The sequence below is a fragment of the Lissotriton helveticus genome, chromosome 1_2 (genome assembly GCF_964261635.1).
Source record: "Lissotriton helveticus chromosome 1_2, aLisHel1.1, whole genome shotgun sequence".
Classification (NCBI taxonomy): Eukaryota; Metazoa; Chordata; class Amphibia; order Caudata; family Salamandridae; genus Lissotriton; species Lissotriton helveticus.
This window is the reverse complement of record NC_136058.1, coordinates 225,517,591-225,538,895: the sequence shown is the minus strand read 5'-3', so window position 1 is coordinate 225,538,895 and position 21,305 is coordinate 225,517,591.

Below are 21,305 nucleotides of genomic sequence, written 5' to 3'. Positions count from 1 at the left end.
GGGTACAGAGGGTAAGGGGGAGCGAGGGGAAGCACAAATAACAGAAAAAAAACAATTAAACACAGCTAAATGGAAGCACAAGGCAAAGGGGAGCGAGGGGAAACTAATGGGACAGAACAGAGGGGTAAGAACGGCGAGTACACAGCGGGGTGAAAACGGCGAACTCGGAGACAGTAGCACACAGCACACCGCATGAGGAGGACCACGCGGTGGCTAGGGTGGTGACCTGTCTGGTGACAGGGTCAACGGTCGCCTGCTTACCAGACAGTGTGGGAGATGCGCGGTGACGGCCTTGTACCCCGAGAGCGAGAGGTGGTTCACAGAGGGGACCCGAGAAGAGGTGGCATGGCCCTGGCTGGCAGGGTGCCTCGGCCCTGTTGGAGGCCCATGATAGAGGAGACACATCCAGGTGAAGGCCCCCACTGCACGGCGACGGGCGGAGCCTGAAGAGGTCCCAGGTGGAGGCGCTTAGGCCCTGATGGCGGGGCGCCTTGCTCCTACTGGAGGTACATGACGGAGGAGTGAGGAAGCGCCATGGCGGTGGCCCCATCTGGTCACCAGAGAGCGTGATGCAGCACTGATCCTTGGGCCGCCGGGTGAGATTGGACTGTAGGCGCGTGCAGGTGAGACCGTGGTTGATGGCATCAAGGTGCTGCTGGCCCCCTGAATGCTGGGTTTACCTCCTGCAGCGTTTGGACAGTGCAAGCCTGGGACAGCAGGGAACACAGGGATTGCGTGCATTGGGCGGCAGTTCTGTGGCGGCAAAGTCTGAACGTCCGGTCCCTGGTGGACGCCCTCCCTTGACCAGTCCCACAGCCGTGTCCTCATCAGCTGTCCAGCGAAGCAACAAGCCATGACCCATGTGGGTGCGGTGCCCTCCTACCAGCTCCACCAGGAGAGGCTTGGGACCCACAAGAGAGGATGGCGGTGGAGAGACGGGGCATAAAGCTGGGGGCAGCACTGCTCGGTGCAACCAGCGAGATGGCTACAGCTGAGGGTCCTGAGAGGGAGTAGGACCCAGCGGGAGCGAATCCTGGGACGCCCGGTAGGTGGCTAGAGGAGAGGCATCAGTGAAGGGGTCTGCCAAAGAAGCCACGTGCCGAAACCACGTGCTGGGGCATTTGACTTTACTGCTCTCTGGGAATACAGTCAGAGACGGCTGCAGGCCTACTCAGTTCCAGCAGCTCTATAACCTTCTATCATCTCTCACATTACTCCACACCTGCAGGTCTTGGGGAAATAGTCTCTTCACAATAGCCACCGTCAAATCCAAAAAAGATAGATCGGTGAAGGATCTTCTCATTAAGGCTGGCGCCGGGGGAACCGAGGTGCCGGTGGTGCAGGGGGGTCCTCAAGCTGAACAAGACCCTAATAACTCAGAGGGACCGGTCACACGCTGCGTCCTTGAATCCCTCTTCGCTGCCCTCGCGAGGGAATTTCATGCCATGAAAAAAGAACTGACCTCGGAGCTCCGCGGGATACGCGGGAACATAGATTCGGTGGGAGAGCGAGTTGACGAACTGGAGACACAAGCATCATCACGAGACGAAGAGGTTGCACAGCTTCAGCAGGAGGTCTTGCACCTACAGGACCAACACATAGATCTTCAAGCTCATATGGAGGACCTCGATAACCGCTCCCGCCGGAACAATATCAGATTTTTGGTGGTCTCTCGGGGGTCGGAGGGGTAGGACATTGAGGCTTTTGTTGAGGAACCGTTCCGTCATGTTTTAGGGGCCCCCCAGGAACAGCAGATCAAGCTGGAGTTGACTCATTGGGTGGGACCCAGGAGACAGTCTTTTGCTCCCCCTCCGGATATCCTGACATGCGTTCATGACTTTCAACTCAAATAACGCATCCTGCGGGAGGCGCAAGTCAAACACTCCATAGACTTTCGCTCTTGCAGGCCTCTCCTATTCCAAGATCTGGCAGCCTCTACCTTGCAGAAACGAGAGGAGTTTAGACCGGTCACGGCGTTCCTGCGCTCAAAAGACATTTCCTACTCCTCAGGCCAACCGTTCCAGCTCATTTTCAAGTGCGAGGGCAGGCTATGCCAGGTCCATTCACTTCGGGAGGCCTCATCGCTTCTTCACCTGCCAGATAGCGACCGTGATACTCCTGAGTGGGAGGTCCCCGCTGGGTGTCGCGACGGACAAGCAAGATGGCAACAAGTTGGGAAACCTCCCCTGTGCCTTCACCTAGACCCTGAGGCAATGGCTAAATAATGTAAGGCTGTGCTGGACACCTTGTCAGAGAACCCAACTGCCACAGATTGAAGCACGCCGGCTCTGGTAACATCAGTCTCCACTTCTAACGAGTTCCATATGGTAATAGCTGGTTGGGTCCTGTGCAGGGTGGGGGAAGCGGGGGGCTTCTGCTATACATCTCAAGACTCGCCATGGGTCAGACTGCTCAGGACACTTGTGAACTCCATATTTTGTTGTTTCTCATTGTTTTTTCTTTATTAAGGGTTTAGGGGTTTCCTCCTCCTCCCTCCAGATATGGCGGGCTGTTGGTATCTGCGCTTTGGGTCCTATATTTGATTTTGCAGGTGAGGGTGCAGCCATTCCTTGCGCACCCTCTCGTATCCCCTCATGATGTCTAAAATTAATATTCTGTCCCTTAATGTTATGGGGCTTAATAACCCTGTCAAACAGCAGGCTGTCCTGTCCTTCATTGAAAACTCAGATGCTCATATTTGCCTCATCCAGGAGACGCACCTCCTGGCTACTGATACCCATAGTCTGCGGTCCAAAGCCTTTCCCTGACAACTGTTCTCGGACCTCTAATACAGCGGGGTAGTGATTCGGGTCTCTGCTAAGTTTCTGGGTCAGATAGGCAGAAGGCAGGCTGAGGTTAAGGGCAGGCTTTTGACCTACACCTTCACGCTGGGGTCACACACCCTAACGGTGGCCACTGTTTATGTTCCCAATGAGGGGCAGGAGGGGTTCATTCAGGACGTGGTACATGAGCTAACTTGCCTCCCAGATAGATCGTTGCTTTTAGGCAGGGACTTTAACTTGGCATTTGATGGTGCAGTGAACCGCTCTGCACAGTGATGGGGGACAGACTACGCCGCTCTCAGAGAGTGGGAGACACCTTTTGGCGGAGGTTGGGCTTACAGATATCTGGTGACTGCACCATCCAGGGTCCAGGGAAAAAACATTTTACTCGCACCCGCACAAAACATATGCCAGGATTGACTATGTGCTCACATCTGACATACTGACACAGCAGACACAAGAGGTGGAGCTCCTTCCCTGCCCCTTATCTGACCATTCGGCGGTAGGGGCAACCCTGTCTTTATCCCATCAGCAGCCCCCTCATAGGTTTTGGTGCCTACGTGAGACAATGCTGCAACGCCCCTCGGTAGTACAGCAAATTACTAAATATATCACTGATTATTTGGACCTCAATGACTCTCCAACCATCTCTATGACATTCTTATGGGAGGCACTGAAAGCGGTGGTCAGAGGGGGATTTTTGGGAATTGCGGCTGCCGATAAGAAAGACAGGAGGGAGCAACGGGAGCGGCTATCCTGGGAGGTTGTGGAATTAGAGTGAATTCATCAACGGACAGGGGCACCCAGAGTTTGGAAGCAGCTGAAGGTGGCCTGGGCACAGTTAGTGGGCTTGGATATAGATGTGGCTGAATATGCTGCCCTCTGCCTGAAGCATGCATTCTATGTAGGGGGAGATAGGTGTGGGTGGCTCCTCGCTAACAGGTTGCGCACAAAGAGACAGACGTCTCACATCCATGGGATCCTGGACCAACACGGACGGGAACATGACACTGACCATGAAATTGCAGATACATTCCGACAATTTTTTGAGACTCTGTACAAGGCCCACTCCTTGCCCAGGCACAGCCCGGCCCACTATCTACAGGTGGTCTCCATGGCCAAACGAGCACTGAGTCAGGCGGAGGAGCTTGAAGCTCCTATTAGGCTGGAGGAGGTCATCTCTCCCATCTCTCACTAAAAACTTCATAAATCACCTAGCCCAGATGGCTTCTCCTCCGCTTTCTATAAAAAGTTCTGCACTATCCTGGCCCCCGTGTTGGTCCGGGTTTATAACTCGATCGGAGAGGCTACCCTGCCACCCCTCTCCTGCCCTCCATGCTTGAGGCACTGATTACGGTGATACCCTAGCCGGGTAAGGATAGGCGTATGTGTGCATCCTTTTGCCCTATATCCCTCCTTAATGTAGATCTAAAAAACTTCACCGGGATCCTAGCACGGAGACTCTTTTCCCACTTGCCTGGGTTAATAGACCCGGATCAATCTGGGTTTGTCCCCTTGACGTCAGTGTTCTGATAATCCCAAGCGACTCTTGCCCCTGGTGGATAGATCTGAGCGCATCCCGGCGGAACAAATTATATTTTCTGTCAACGCTGAGAAAGCGTTTGACAGGGTCCACTGGTCATACCTTAAAGTGACACTGTCTCACTTTGGCCTGCCACAACGCCTCATTAATTGGGTATTTGGCAGTTGCACGAATCCCACTGCCATGGTGAGAGTGAGGGGGACCGCCTCGACGGCCTTCCCAATAAGTAGGGGGACGAGACAGGGATGTCCTCTGTTGCTGCTCTTGTCTGCCCTGTATATGGAGCCCATGTCTCAAAGGGCCGGGGATGATCCCACCATCACGGAGGCACGTTTTGGAGGGACGGAGCACAAACTCTGCCTCTACGCGGATGGTGTGGTTTTTGATTACTGTACCTTTACTATGCTCCTGACACGGATGTAACTTGCAACGCAACAATCCTCTTGTGAAGCGCTCTGATCCCTCCGGGTCTAACCGTCTCCCACCCAGCCAGACTTCATCACAGTCACTTCCTCATCTCCTCACTGTGTCTCCTACCCCATTCCCACCTCTTCCCTCCTTCATTCTTTGCTTGCCTCCCCTATTCCTTTCCTCTCTCCCCCGAATCTCTCTCCCCCTGCCTGCTTTGTTTATCCTTGTGCCTATACTCCACTTAATCTCCCTCCCCGTCGCCCTATTATATTACCCCCTTACCCTTCTAGACGCCATGATTCCAACTGTTGTAACTTGTAATTGGTGTACCTTCTGTAACAATGTGTAACTTGTAACCTATATAACACTCCTCATGTAAAGCTCTCCGATACCTCCGGGTCTAGCCAGTGCTATATAAAACTAAAGTAAAGAAAAATAAATAAATAAAAAGGTGCCAAATATTGTGGATCACATTTTAAGGGCTGATTACGGTGTGGTTTGGAAGGTCTTCTAACTGCATTTGCTCCATCCGGATCGGATCAGGAACATGTCTTTCTGTCCAAATCGGAAAGGTTTCCGACCGACCGATTATGATTCGAATTTGGCATTAGGAAAATCCTAATCCAAACCCGTTGGCATTCGGAATGGCTGAGCAGTACGGAGAAGACTCGTATGTCTCTACAGGCCGCATTTCCGAATGACAGATTACAATGCTGAATTTGGACAGCCTTTCTGAATCGTGCCGACAGACTCGAATCAGCAGTGGGAATCTCAATTTGGGGGCCTCTAGCGCCCCCCCCCTGCATTTGGAGCCTTCCAATCGAGTCCATGGGGGTACCCCTATGTCTGCCCTTACCAGCCATGCGCGGTGTGGCAGCCACCAGGGGGTGCCCACCACAGGGTGCCTAAGTTTCCCCAGCCACCCAATGGGAGGCCTATGCATGGGAGCCTATGCATTCGGTCAGAACATAGGCTCCCATTGAAGTTAATGGGAATCCGACTGAATCATATCTGGAAGCATCTGGATGCATCGTAATCAGTTGGTCGGACTCTCCCGAACCAAGTCGGTCAGAAGCCATTACCAAACCGATTCGGTCTGAATGATTTCCGAACCGCATCATAATTGGGCCCTTATGCATGGAGACAGAGATCTGAGGTTCGGGCAGGATGTAAACATAATCACCATTTTATCTGAGTTAAATATGTCTGAAGGTCAGCCATCCAATTAGATAGTGCCTTCATGCAGTACTGAAACTTGGCTGCATCATGTCTGTTGAGATGCGCATAAGCAATAATGAGCTGTGTGTCAGTTTAACAATATGTGAATTTAAAATTGAAGTAATGAGTCAATTGTCCTAAAAGTCAAAAATATACATTGAAGAGCACAGATATCTGGGATGACCAGTGAGGCACGACCTGCCACAGTTTCATAGCCATAAATCTAAAAGGCTGCAAGTGAACCATGTGTCTACGGTCCTGTCAAATATGCCTTCAGCCATTTAAAAGCCATACCTCCTACTCCGAACACTCTTAATCTTGCCAAGTAGGATAACATTTGTAATGCAGTGGATATGTCTAATAATACCAAGGCCACCGATGGACCCTGATCTATCAGCATTCACATGTCATCTAGTGCTTCCACCAATGCTGCATACTCTGTCTCTGGATGGAAAATAGAGTGGGCTTCATCAAAAATCGTTGTTATCAAGGAAATTGGCAAGTTCTTTTATTGATAGCATTATCCTGGAATTTAATAGGAAAGTGGAGTAAAGAAAAATGACCAGAAGTTACTTAAAATGGCCGATGCAGAAACAAACATAGCAGTTTTCTACTAGGCTGCCACAACTGCAGAGGAAATTGGACATTACATATTTGCTGAAATGGGGCAAATTATACGTAGGTAGCAGTATTCTGTACTACACAGGGTCAACAAGGAGCCTGAAGGTTATAGAACTTGTATGAAAATGTTCAGGAGAAACCGGTTCAAAGTTAAACAATATAGTGGATGATGTAAGCTTCAGATTCCAAACACATTGAGGAGTAAATGTCAACAGAGGGGTTGATAAATTCTGCTGAGATTTACTGATAAAAGGGTCAGTTTGTCACACAGCTCCTTGAGAATGAACAAAGGACTGAGCAACACATGGAAGTGACAATAGCAATTTAGAATGCATTTTGAGCCTTGATAAACCTATCATCCAAATAATTGAATTATGCTTGTCCGATCAGTTGTTTAATAACATTAAAAGCTGTCCTCAGCTATATCTTGCTAATGGATCGTAACACTGCCATCATTTGCAAGCTATCTTTACTTCTTTCACAGGGTAGTTGTACGAGGGGACATATGGACTATCCTACCTGGTGGAGCGAGTAGACAAAGGCAGAGTAGAATTAAGAACGCTATTGATTCAATGAGTGTAGCATGTGTGGGCTTCTTACACCATATCAAGGGGAATTTTCAGATTATTCAAAGACAAAACCCTGAGGAACATCTTTAGGGGAAGAAAAGCCCACTGGGGTGCACAAATCACCCCCACAAACATTTGATAGTCCTATTAGTTTTATCACGATTACAAATTCAATCAACATGTCCTGTGAAGAAACCACCAGGACCAATTGAGAAAACAGGCCAGATTGAGCTTTGAAAAGACTAGATCTAAGGTGCGGATTCCATGGTGAGTGGGACCATAAACTAACTGAGACACTATAATGTGGTTTGTATATTAGTAACGGCTTTAGGGCAGATCATTGTTCTGAGTCCACCAAAAGGTTAAAATCACAGAGCACTAATACTGATGAATGATTTACCACATGATGTAGAAGAAGGTCAGCCAAATATTCTGAGAAACCTAAATGAGGTCCAGGGCATGGAAACAAAGAACATTAAAAATGGAGGGAACCAGAGAGGGTGTGATCAAGAATCCCTTTAATTCTTAACCAGAGAGAGTGCTTACTTACATTTTTTGATTATTTTAGATCGACAATCTCATCATGAGACTAACTGGGCCACAACCAGATGGACCAACCCTAGGGAGGTGCATGTTTTGAGAACCTGCCAGACAAGCCAAAGCTAAGTCTGGACCACGGGACTCATTAGTCCAGGACTAAATAACACCTTATCTTGCGAAACCTGAGGATTTCAAGTAGCAAGCTTAGCCCCTGAGCCTGCATTGAGTGCACCTTTTTATCATAAATCATTTTTAAGTTTCGTGGGAGATCTATTATGCTGGTGCTCACTAGAATATGGATCATTCTTAACAGATAGATGATTCACATTTGTCAAAATAAGGTTTACAGACATATTGATACACCAAATCTCCTGTAGCATAGCAACAGAATAGACTAATCAAGTAGAACTGCTTGCTATTTGCTCCTTGAACCTCTCTGGTTTAAAATAAGTTGCTGGGCGGGGCGTGGCTAGCCGAGCAGCGACATGGCCGCTTTCTGAGCGAGCTCCGCCGGCTACGCTATCAATCCTGCTAATAATCCTGCCTGAATGGTGAAGTTCACCTGAATCTCCTGACCCGGAGGTGGCTGAGAGTGCTGGGCGGCAGTGGAGGAAGTTTGCTGAGCCTGGGGCGCTCCGACGTGAAACTATCGGCTCCGTAAGATCTGCCGGAGTTCTGCGGGGGGAGTGCCCGCCTGGTGTGGAGCCCTGGTCAGCGGCCGTGCCCTACTACAGCTTGGTGCTGTGCAGGCCCGCATACACGAACCACCAGTCGGCGTTTGAGATCCTCACGTCGGGGAGACATAGGTAAAACCCGATAAGCGCATACACGGGCCGGGGGCCTCGGCTGCTGGAACGACTGTAGAGGGGGAGCTGCACTCTGAGGAGCCTGCCTGACTTCCACGTATCCAAGTGATCCGCCATTTTAACATCGGAGAAGGTATCGGAGAGCTTCGGCGAGCGGGCTCGAGTCGTCCGTGCTCGGGGAGGTCATAGCGCGGCTTGGCGGGGGAATCTGGCCTGACTGCACTGATACTTCAGGGATTGAGATGTGGCTGGTTTGCCGTGGTCGAGGCATCTGCTGGTCCTGAGATGCGCCGCCATTTCGCACGCTTTCTGGTGTATGCGCTGGGAGATCTGACCCGAGTGCTGTATAAGTATCTGTACTGAGGCCCTTCTGGTATGCACCCTGTTTCATCCTACAATTGGGATACTGGCGCTCTGAGTGGGGGTAAAGACTGAAGCTGCTCCGCATCACCTGCAGCAACCGCACAGATCGCTCTTGAGACACTGGATTGTGCTTCTGGGTCGTGCACTTGTCGCGGGTGCTTGAGTTGCGGGGCGTGCCACAGCAGCCATTTGTAAAGCCGAGAGACTTGCTGAACTGCATAGGCCTCCGAGGCGGTCCCGGGTCGCGTGCTGTGCGCGGCCGGTCCCAGACCGAATCTGCTGCAAGGACATAGGTGGAGTGGTCATTGGGCCTGCACGCTAGCTGCCCACAGTTCACAAGCGCCGACGGGCAAGACTATCCGACCGCCTGTGGCTCCTCCTCACACCATAAGACTCTCTTGGTCGGGGCCCCACTGTGTTCCTCACCATGGGCAAGGGCGACCCGACACAACCTAAGCTCACGTTTGAGCAGAAACGCCACGCAAAGCAACATGACCACGATCGTGTGACTGAGGAAAGTGATTCGCCTGATCAAGACATTGATGTTAGGGCGCTAATGCTTGAAGTGAGATCTAGCCTTAGGAGCATTGACACTAAGCTCGATAACATGACGTCTCAGCTTGAGTCGGTTAAAGCTCAGGTTGGAACGCATGAAACGCGCCTTGACTGCCTCGAAAACAGACACACTGAATGCTGCGAGTTCAGACAGGAGTCCAAGCAGCAATTGACCAACTTGGAGAAGGAGGTTGAACTCTTACGCGCTAAAGCAGATGACTTGGAGGCGCGTTCCCGCAGATGTAATGTGCGCATAACTGGGATTCCGGAGACCACCGCCATTAGCAAGATGGAAACCTTTGTCACAGACCTCCTGCATGAACTATTTGATCCGAACTTGTCCCCGGTCTTTACAGTTGAACGTGCACATAGGGCGCTGGGCCAGAAACGGCCTGTGGGTGCACCGCCGAGACCCATCCTTGCTAAGCTACTAAATTATCAAGATAGGGATCTGATACTGCGTCTTGCTAGAGAGAAGGGTAAAATAACGCACAAAGGTAATTCCATTTCGTTCTACCCTGATTTCACCCCGCTAGTGCAGGCGGCTAGAAAGGAATTCATCCCTGCTAAAAAGCTCCTGGTTCGGGCGACATAAAGCATTCCCTTTTGTACCCAGCGAAACTGCGTGTAGCACATGATGGTACTACCCATTATTTTACAGACGCTAAGTCCGCTTTGAAATTCGCAAAACATGTTTGCAGTACCAGGCCGAAGCGGAAACATGCGCAGATTGGGGAGGACGGAGGTCATCTAAGTGACAATGATTGATTCCACAGGACTAGCTGTCAAAACGCCTACCCCTCGGCAGAGTTGTATTGCTTCTGTTCACAGGTTATGCTGGTTGCATGTCCCACTAATGTGTCCTGGAGCGTCAGGGGTTCACTGAATTTGCTGCAGAGTGCCTTTAGGCTCGCTATGTTCCCATGCTGCGCTCCGCTGCGTGCCCTGCGCGTTGGCTACTATATAGATTTGCTATAACTAGTTCTGTCATCAACAAGCTAAGCTGAAGTGCGTAGCCACCCTGTGCAAACAGGGGTGTATGCTCAGGATACCACGCCCTCACGGGGTGATTCCCAATGTTTGTAACCTTTCAAAATGTTTACGCTATGCGTAGGTTAGGGGGAACTATGACACAACCTAATTGGGGGGTTGCTGTGGGTGGTGGGAGGGGGGAATTGTTGGGTTTGTTGGCATGTGCTATGTACTTTTCTCATGTGCGCTGTGCGATTATTGAAATAGGATATGTAACTCGCCATTTATGGTGCAGTAGATGTGTTGCATTGACACTGCGATGGAGATGACTAGGATTTTAACTTGGAATATCCGCGGGCTTAGCGATGGCAGGAAGGCGAGATTAATGCATGGGTATCTCATACGACACAAAATAGACATTTGCTTTTTGCAGGAGACACATATCAATTCCACACCGTCTCCCAGACTACGACACTCCAGATGGAACTCGATTTATTCTGCCATTTACTCTAATTATGCCCGTGGGGTGGCCATCCTAGTACGACGAGGACTGGACTGGAAGGAATATAAGGTGTATTGCGACCCGGAGGGCAGGTTTATTGTGGTATACGGCGCCCTAATGGGGAGGCCATTGGTATTGGCAGCGTTATATGGCCCGAATGTTGATGACCCAGACTTTTTTAGAACAGTATGGACACAAATAGCATTGATGGATTGCCCTACTGTCATTTTGGGTGGAGATTTTAATGTTGTACTTAATGATGCTTTGGATCGTAAGGGGGCATCAAGGCCGCTGCACCCAAACGCCAGGCAGGCGTTGCTAGACATTCTTCAAGAGGGTTACTTGATAGATATATGGAGATATAGACACCCGGCGACCAGGGAGGGTACCTGTATTTCAAGTCACCACGCTGCTTGGTTGAGGTTAGATTACTGGCTAGTGTCGCAGGATGTGGCTACATGGACAGTGAATGTGTGTAATCAGGCTAGATCGCTCTCTGATCATGCCCCGTGCCTGTTGGAAATTAAAATGCCAGATGCTCCCACTCGTGCCTTCACCTGGCGCTTGCCGCCACACGCATTGTAGGATACATCATTTACTGAGGAAAGAGGAGCAGACATAGTTCAATATTTTGAAACAAATGCGGGCTCAGTATCTACGGAGTCTGTTTTGTGGGATGCATTTAAAGTTGTGATCAGGGGGCTGTGTATTGCACGTCAGGCAGGGGTACTAAAGGCAATTAGAAGTACACTTAGCAAGATTGAGGGTGAGCTGAAGGAGCTGGAGTCACGTTTTTGCGACAATCCCTCGCCGGATTTAGCGGTTCAAATGAAAGCTAAGCTCCTAGACTTTAGTGAGGAGGCACAACGGGAAGTGAAATTTTTAAGTAAGCAGGCAGAGGCCCGTAGATATGGTGAGGGTGATAGACCCAGCAGAACTCTGGCTTGCCTCATCTCCACCAGGTCGCAATCCACGTACGTAGACTCCATTATTAATCCAGATGGGAAGGAAGTGGTGGGTCAAGAAGCAGTTCTTCAAACGTTCACGGAGTTCTATTCTACTCTGTACAAATCCAAACACAATATGTCTCCGGATTCCCTTGATGCCTATTTAGACACAATAGCCTTGGTGTGGTTTAACAACGTACACCGCGAATATATGGACATCCCGATCACTGCTAAAGACATAGCCAAAGTAATAAAAAAGCATGCCGTTAAACAAGGCCCCTGGTCCTGATGGCCTCACGACAGCCTTTTATAAGACTTATGCAGAGGAGCTAGCTCCGCAGTTACATGCCGTCTTTGCTGAGGCCCTCGAGACTGGGGTTTTACCTGCATCAATGCGCGAAGCTCTAATCATAACACTTTTAAAACCAGATAAAGATAGTCAGTCATTGGACTCTTATAGACCTCGTTCCCTCATCAACGTGGATGTGAAAATCTACGCAAAAATAATTGCTGATAGACTACAGCCGTTACTACCGATGGTGGCCCTACCGAACCAATCGGGTTTCATACCAGGGCGTGCAACATCCCATAACTTAAGGACTATATTTTCGGTATTGCACTACCTTCACCCTACTGTACAGGCGGCGGTCGTGTTCTTAGACGCAACAAAAGCCTTCGACTCGCTAGAATGGCCTTACTTATTTAGGATTCTAAGTAAGATGGGTTTCAGCCCCTTATTCATTAATCTAATACGATTATTATATACCTCTCCTAAAGCGAGAGTGCAGGTGAATGGATTGTTATCTGAACCCTTTGACATCTCACGGGGCACGAGACAGGGCTGCCCCCTGTCTCCGCTGCTCTTTGCGATAGCCATGGAGCCCCTTGCCGCACAAGTTAGACAACACCACACAGCGAGAGGCATAAGTTTTAGTTCCCGTAGTCTATTGATATCTCTCTACGCAGATGATGTCACACTCTATGTCCGTAATCCCACCGAGAATCTTAACCCTCTGCTTTGTGAATTTGTGAGATTTGAAGGCTTAGCTGGCGTATCGATTAACTGGACTAAGTCAGTTGCATTCCCGTTAACAGACACTACTCCTGAAGTGAGGTCTGATTATCCCCTGCGCTGGGAATCAGACTCTGTTAAGTATTTAGGCATCTGGATCAGTCGAAACATACAGGATATATGGTCCCTTAACTTCGGTAGAGCGGTGGTGCACTGTTTGGAATCCAAAGTAGCCATTTGGAATAAACTCCCTCTGTCTCTAGTAGGTAGGATTGCATTGACAAAAATGGTGGTGTTACCGAAGTTCCTTTATTTATTTGTGAATATCCCCATCCCATTGACGAAACACTTTTACACCTGTTTGAGATCTACCTTATTGTCATTGATATGGGCTGGAGGTCAGGCCAGAATATCTTGGGCACTCTTGACCCTACCACTCCGACAGGGGGGATTGGGCGCTCCAGATATGCAGCTCTATGCATTATGTGCGCAAGCCCATTTGTTCATTTTTGGGTGTATCCAACGCCATACCAGCCACATGTTGCTGTGGAGTTGGACTCTGTGGCCCCCTTACCACTCAGTGTTGCGTTGTATGGCAAGGCACCGAGACCCTCCCTGGACATTGACACAGCGAATTTGCTCCGGTGGGTGTGGCGGGAACTTCAGAAGAGAGCTCGTCTCCCGCTCCTGTACGCACCGGCGATCCCTCTGAGATGCAATCCTATGATGCCCTGTTTGGCTGTTGGTGGCGGTGATCTCTCCATTCGGGGGGCGCCGTTGCGTACATTTGCGGACCTATACCCTAATGGCACGTTTCGTGACCCCAAACCTGGTGGTGATGATGAGACCCTAACTTTTAATGATCTATTTACCTATCACAAGCTGAAAATGTCCTGTGGGGCGCTCTGCGGTCAGTTTCCTGAGGAACCTCCGCAATTGCAGGCGCTCCAAGACGTGCTTGCAAGAGCATCCCCAAAGAAGCTAGTCTCTAGATTGTATAACAGTATGCAGGAGCAGGCCGCTGTCATGGTGCCGATATTCATGCAGGCGTGGAATGCAGAGCTGGAGGAGCCTTTGACTGACGATCAGTGGTCCTTTTGCTGCAGACAACTCACTGAACTATCGCCTAACTATAAACTCAGGCAAATTCATTTCAAATTTTTACACAGGTTTTATCGCACACCGGTATCGCTGCACCGCATCGGACTGAAAGATGACACTAGCTGTTGGAAGTGTGGCGCCGAACAGGCTTCCTTTTTGCGTGTTGCCTAGAGCTGCCCGATGCTTGCTGAGTATTTGACCGCCATTTTTTCCGCAATTAACCAGATCCTTCTTAGAACTGATGACCCTTCCCCGACTCTTGGGCTGTTGGGATATGTGTGTGACACCGCTCCTAAACATCGTAAGCTCCATGCCATACTGCTGCTATACGCTAGATGCCAAGTAGCTGTGCATTGGGGGCGTAGGGCTTTACCTAAATTGGGTGCATGGTTGGCAGACGTGACATACGGCCACACACAACTTGGTAACTATTGGAAACTCATGCCCTCGGCTTCCCGCCCCAAGGACATTTGGGAACCCTTTCTACAGTGGTCGCGTGCTGGGGCGACCACCCCCAGCTCAGTGCAGTCTCCCTATGGGGTAATTGACGATACTGCCAGACGAGAAATTGTGATCTCTGTATAATTGGATGTATAGTGGTCCCCCTTTGGTTGTCATTATCTAAGACTGTATGCCCGGGCTCTCAAGGTGTTCATTTTGTTTACGAAATTCATATGTACTTCTTCACGTAACTGCCTCCACTTGTGCCTAGATATGTAATTGTGTGCCCCCTAGCCTACTGTGTTGCATTAGCGCCACATGCCCGGTCATAGTTGCAGTGCTGACTGCACGCACTAGATATGTAATGATCGCCGGCATAGGTTTACCACCTTGTTACTTACAGCACTGAGTTTTGCCTGAATTGGTTTTGTTTACTTGTTGCCACGGGGAGAGATTGGGGGGGAGAAACAGGAAAAGTGCACATCCTATATGTTATTTGCCACAGTGTACACTCCTGAATGTATATGTTTGTTAGCAGTTTCAATTGCATTTGACACTGTAATGTATTAACTGTGCAACTTTCAATAAACAAATTTAAAAAAAAAAAAATAAGTTGCTGGGCTAGCACTAGGTGTGGCCGGTGCTTGGATATGTGCAGACAGGCTAGCTCTTGGTGTGCCTTCAAAGCACTGATGGCATGCCTCCTACGCATACTTGCTCCACACGCCCACCGTAAAGACGTGCATTTGACAGCCCTTCCACCTTCCCTCCTACTCATTCCCTACCACTAGAATGCTGACTTAAAATGGCTACTAGGCAGGTGTTAGTTGGAAGTGTGGTGGTCGGCTAGCATGTACTTCACACTTAACCAAAGCAGCAAAGGCCCTAAACGTAATTGCCCTCCAAGAATGGGCCACCCAATTGATAATAAATAAGGCTCCTAAACTTCTCCCAGCCATTAAGCAGAGCGGTCTACAGGATGCCTGATTCAGCGCATTCAGAATAATGTACAAATATTCAATGCACAGATATGCAAAGTAAAAGTGCCCAGCACAATGCTCACAGAAAACCACAGACAGATTGAAAACTATTTTAAAAGCAATTTTAAAAAGTGAATTATTGTGCCAGTATACAACAGACGTACAGTATCTTAAAGCTAATTATTAGCCCTGGGCATAATACTACGCTAGCTAACGGAGCATGCAAAGTTTATACTACTTCGCAAATTGCACACTTCGCAAATTGCACGTAGTACAGTACCAAAACTGTGCTTAATCATGTAGCGTAGCAGCTAAATCAATAACATCCTCATTTTTTTTAAAAAGCAATTTTACGTGCTTAAAAGCATAAAGCAAATTAACAAAAGTGAACTTTTACAATGAAATCATTAGGCAATGAGAGAGCTGATGATTTTGGGGTCCCCCCTAACCTAGGGGGAGGACCAAGCAGATGACTTGAACACAAAGAGCATAAACAAAAAGCACATTTTGTTGAACTTCAGTGGTGGTCCCATCCTCTTAGGACCACCCCAAGCACAGTTATTGGCAAAAAACCAATCCCAATCAAAGGCCCTGCAAAGCATTATGGGACGAGATTAGCAGTGGCCAGTGAATATTATAATATCCAATATCAAAATAATTCTACAAAGAGCTGCAGTTCACCAAGTCGTTACTAGATGCCCCTCACGAGTCAAATGCAAAGCATTGAAATTATTTTTACATCAAGCTGCAGTTTCACTAGTCGTTACTAGATGTCCCTCACAAGTCAAATGCAAAACAATTGAAGCCCTTTCATCATGCATTTGCATTTGACTCGTGAGGGACATCTAGTAACCACCAGTTGAACTGCAGCTCTTTGTAGAATTATGTTGATATTGGATACTTTATAATATTCACTGCCCACTGCTAATCTCATCCCATAATGCTTTGCAGGGCCTTTGGTTGGGAATGTTTTTTTGCCAATAACTGTGCTTGGGGTGGTCCTAAGAGGATGGGACCACCACCAAATCGTTCAATAAGATGTGCTTTTTTGTTTTCAAGGCATTTGTTTGGTACTCCCCCCTAGGTTAGGGAGGATCCCAAAATCATCCCCTCTCTCACTGCTTGCTAATTTTTTAGTTTTATTTTTGTGAAAGTACTATATGCACTTTAGCATATAAAGATAGGGATACTTATTTGATCATAACTGGCATTGTGTAGGATGCCATTTACACAGTGCAGACAAGTACACAGTGTCATCAGCTATGCTACGCAGATTACGTGTACTACGTGAAGTTCAAAGTATACTACGTGAAGCTACGTGTTGTGCTGCTATGCAAACTACGCCCAGGCCTACTAATTACCCTCCATTTGTATATACATTTTCTAAATATTTATAGAGATGGTCCTCATTTTGCTTGACTGGGCCAGGGATAAAATATGTAATTAAAATGAGTATCCTACTATGTTCTTTTGAACTTGTTTCAAGCACTCCCAATTATGGTGGAACTGGGATTCCTGGGAAGGACACCAAAGCAATTAACACATTTTTTATTGAAGGGAATCAAACCTTAAATTGCCAGGAATTTATTGCAGTGTTGTCATTTGAGATGTCATCAGTGATGTCATCAGTGATGTGACTGACCATGTCATGAGTGATATGTGACATCATCAGCCACAAGTTATAGTTAGTTCAACTAACTATAACAGCCGAATTTCTCTGGTTTTGTGTGAGTGAAATGTCCAACTAGCTATAACGTCCCTGAAGACTGTGTTTTTTTCAGTGAATATCAAAGGTTTTTTAAATGCCAATTTCTAACTATAACGTCCCTTAAACCTGTAGTATTTTAAGCGAATTTCGAAGGTTTTTTAAATGCTAATTTCTAATTATAACGTCCCTGAAACCTATGGTTTTTTAGTGAATTTCTAAGGTTTTTTAAATGCTAATTTCTAATTATAACATCCCTGAAACCTATGTTTTTTTTGTGAATTTCTAAGGTTTTTTAAATGCTAATTTCTAACTATAACGTAGTAGTCGCATTTGCAGAGTGGTGCAGAAAGGGGCCTTGGCCCCTGACCAGCGCTCAGGAATACCACTGAGTAGGACACACAGGAGGTACCAGCAGGGCTACTTGGCTGCCAAAGTCCCTCAGAGTAAAGTGGACTTTCATCCCCCAACCAGTACTGTGACAGGAGTTGCGTTTTCACACTGGTGGAGAAAGGTGAGCGTGGCCTCCAAATACCTATTAGCAATCCCACTATCTGGGATTTACTGGAGGTAACAGGAGGGGTAGTTGGCCCCCAAAATCAACCTTGGGGACCAACTACCCCTCCTATTACCTCCAGTAAGTCCCACACAGCAGATTGCTAAGTTTACATAGCAGTCCATGCCCTCTTTTCCCACCACTCTGCAAACGCACTTCCTGGCACGCTCTTGGATGGGGATTAAAGTCCTCTTCACTGCTGGGGGTCCTTAGATGTCAACTAGCCCACCTGATACCGCCACTGTGTCCCAGATAGTGGGATGGTTGACAGGTGGACACAGGCCACACCCCCTTTCTCCACCACTCTGCAAACATGTCTCCTGGTGCGTTCTGGGTTGGGGGATTAAGTCCCCTTGAATCCTGAGGGTCTCTAGGCACCAACTAGCCCACCAGATACCTCCACTAAGCTGCAACAAGCTGTATTGCTGAGAGTGGTACGAAGTCACACACCCTATTTACACCACTTTGCAAATGTGCCTCCTGGCGCACTGCTGCCTGGGGGATGAAGTCCACTTTTGTCCTGAGGTCCTCAGAACACAAGAGGACCTCTTCACCCCACCAGCAATGCGCCAAGATGCGCTCGCAGAGTGCTGTAAAAAGGGGCATGGCCTCAGACCACCTCTCAGCAATCCCACCGTGTGGGGTTTACTGGAAGAAAACTGGTGGGCTAGTTGGCCCCCAAAGCCCTTGAGGATTCAAGGGGACTTAATGCCCCAACTTAGAACGCACCAGGAGGTGCGTTTGCAGAGTGGTGCAGGGAGGGGGCAGGGACTCTGGCAAGATGCCTGCTTTTCTTTTCTTTTTGTTAGAAGGAGAGCTGTGTGGCCCCCCTTCTTTTAATATTGTTTGGGCCCTGGGGACCCCATCCCCAGTGCCTGGCCTCATTAAAAAAAAAAATGTTTACCTTTTTCCTAGTAGGAGGGCCGCGTGGCTCCCTTCCCGGGGCCACTTCTGGCCCTGGGGACCCCATCCCCGGGACCGGCCCTCACGTTGCGGACCTCGGGGGGAGCCCCAATGCCCCCATGGTCCCAGCCGGCCCCAGGCTCCCCTGCCTCCTGCGGGAGCAGACATTACTTTTGGACAAGGGGAGCTGCTGACATGGAGCTCCCCTTGTCCAAAAGCAATCTTCCTCGCTTCATGGAAGCGAGATCAGGTTTTCTGCTCTCACTTTAATGAAGCGAAGCATAGTTTGCAATGACTGGGCTGGAGCCATTCTCCAGCCCTGTCATTGTAAACTGCAATGTCCTGGGGGTGGGCACCCCAGGACATTGCCAGAGCTGGCCCTGAACCTTGGAAAGCTCCAGGAGGGTGGTTGTGCGTACCCGCTCCCAACTTGCACATTGCCCTGGGGAGGTGGTGGTCTTTGGGGCTCAGCAAAGGACCCCCTGTATTTCTTTACAGAGTGCCCTGGGGAGGTGGTGGTCCCGGGGCAGTGTGGGAGGGGTCGAGCCCCCCACACTAATTATTTCTAAAAGCCCCAGGGAGATGGCAGTCCCCGGGGTTTGGGGGGCCTGTGAGGCACCCCGCCCATATTTTCCTGAACCCCCAGGGAGATGGTGGTCCCTGGGGCTTACAATGGCCCACGAGGCCCCCGCCCTAAACTAAATAAAGCCCTGGGGAGGTGGCGGTCCCCAGGGCTGCTGAGGGTTGCAGGGGGCTGCGTGCTACCCGCACATTATTGATGAAGACCCGGGGAGGTGGCGGTCCTTGGTGCTTGGGGGTCCCGTGAGGTCCCCACCCTTAAATAAATACAACCCAGTGACCCCCACGGACCCACACTAATTAATTGGATATTGCCCCTGGGACCTGGCCCACCCAGGTTTTTTATAGAAACAACAATGTTGTCCAGATTTGCACACCCAGCGTGACTCTGGATGAAAAAATTAAAAAATAACATGCTTTTTTGGGCTCTGGGGGTCCTTGTGGGAAACCCTGAGCAGGGTGTTTCTACCCTGCCCCCTTTTCCTATTTTTTTTTTTTCTGTTTTCTTGTGACTCAGTTTTACCTAGTCACAAGATGGCTGCCAACACTTGTTGGGTTGGAGTGTTGACAGCCAATTAAAATGGAGCACGTGCTCGGGAGGGTTTGCAAATCCTCCTCGGCCACCAGATATCAATATATATTTTTTTTTAATTTCTCAGGAACTACTGAACGGATTTACACCATTAACACAAAGGTCGCTTTCTGAACCAAGAGCTACTTTTTTTGCCAAATTTGGTGTAATTCTGTTCATCAGTTTGGGCTGTAGCTTTGTCTAAAGTTTTCTATGGAAATTGACATGGAGAAAACACATTTTGGGACCCCCTTTTTTCTCAGCTTCCGCTCGACGAATCACCCTCAAACTTTCAAGACAGGAGCTGACCTGAGTGAACCATTAGTTTTGAAAATTTTGCAAATATTTGAATATTTGTCAAACGACGCCAAAGATATTGGCAAAAGAAAAAACGCTTTTTGAATAGAAACAAGGTCCTAACTATAACTACTTACTGGCGACTGCCAGTAGGTAATATAATACACATATATAAATTCCGGAAGGCCAGGTCCATGAAGTCCAGGTCCATGAGATTCCTCACAGGCCATTCTTCACCCGATCCAGTACAGCACGGGGTGGGCTCCCGGCTGGTATCTTCCCTCACTTCTTTCTTTATTTCCAGCTGTTTGAATATTCGGTGGATCAGAACCGAACAAGTGAAAGGAGATGCAGGGATGGGAAACTAACACAGATAGCCGCACTGACCTTGCTGGTCATCGCTGGAGTGGTTTCTCAGCAGCCCAGAGAACACACCTCCTGACCCTCCTGATTCTACGGCCTCTGCTTTTTGCTACCGCTGGTCCGCCTGCCTCGCTGGAAGCTTTGGCAAGGGTGGGAACTGCGGCGCTGCTCTCCGGGATTTTCTGAGCCTGTCTGTTTCCATCCCTGCCAGTGAGGTGCCCCCTTTGGCTCGGACTCTGCGGCGTCTCATTCTCTAGACTGCTGCCCTGGAGCCTGTGTAGATCTCCCTCCAACCTGGGAGAATGGATTGGACACTGTTGCCACCACTGCCTGGGACCTGTGCACAGGGACGGCACAGCTGTGCTGCGGAGACCGCCTACCCCCCTTTTGTCTGTTTGGCTTCTTTCCCCTTCTTGTTCTTCCTCCGTTGGTTCGGCTCCCTGGTTTTCTTTGGACTTGGCACTTGTAACTTTTGGACTGGAACACTTGTGCGTCCCGCCATTTTGGGACCGTCTCCTGTTGTCGCTCGTGTCCTTGATCCACCATCTTGCGAAACAGCAGAATTTCTACTGCCCTCCCTTGTTGCTGTGACTGCGTCCCCCCTCCGACCCCACTTAATGGAACTCGGTTCTCCTGGTTTTTTGGATCTTGACCTGAGAAAATCTACTATTTGTATATATATGTATATAGAGATAACTCTAACCACTAGTATTTGTAGTAGATCTTTGCACTCTCTACCATTCCTATGTGACTCTTAGAGTTTATCCATTTGTATCTCTTCCTTGAGTGACTTTACAACTTGTACATTTGATTTTTTTTCTGTTTGTATCTCTTCCTTGTGTGACTCTACAACTTGTACATTTACAATTTTTCTGTTTGTATCTCTTCCTTGTGTGACTTTACAACTTGGACATTTGCAATTTTTTCTGTTTGTATCTTTTATGTAATTCATGTAATCCTAAGTCCT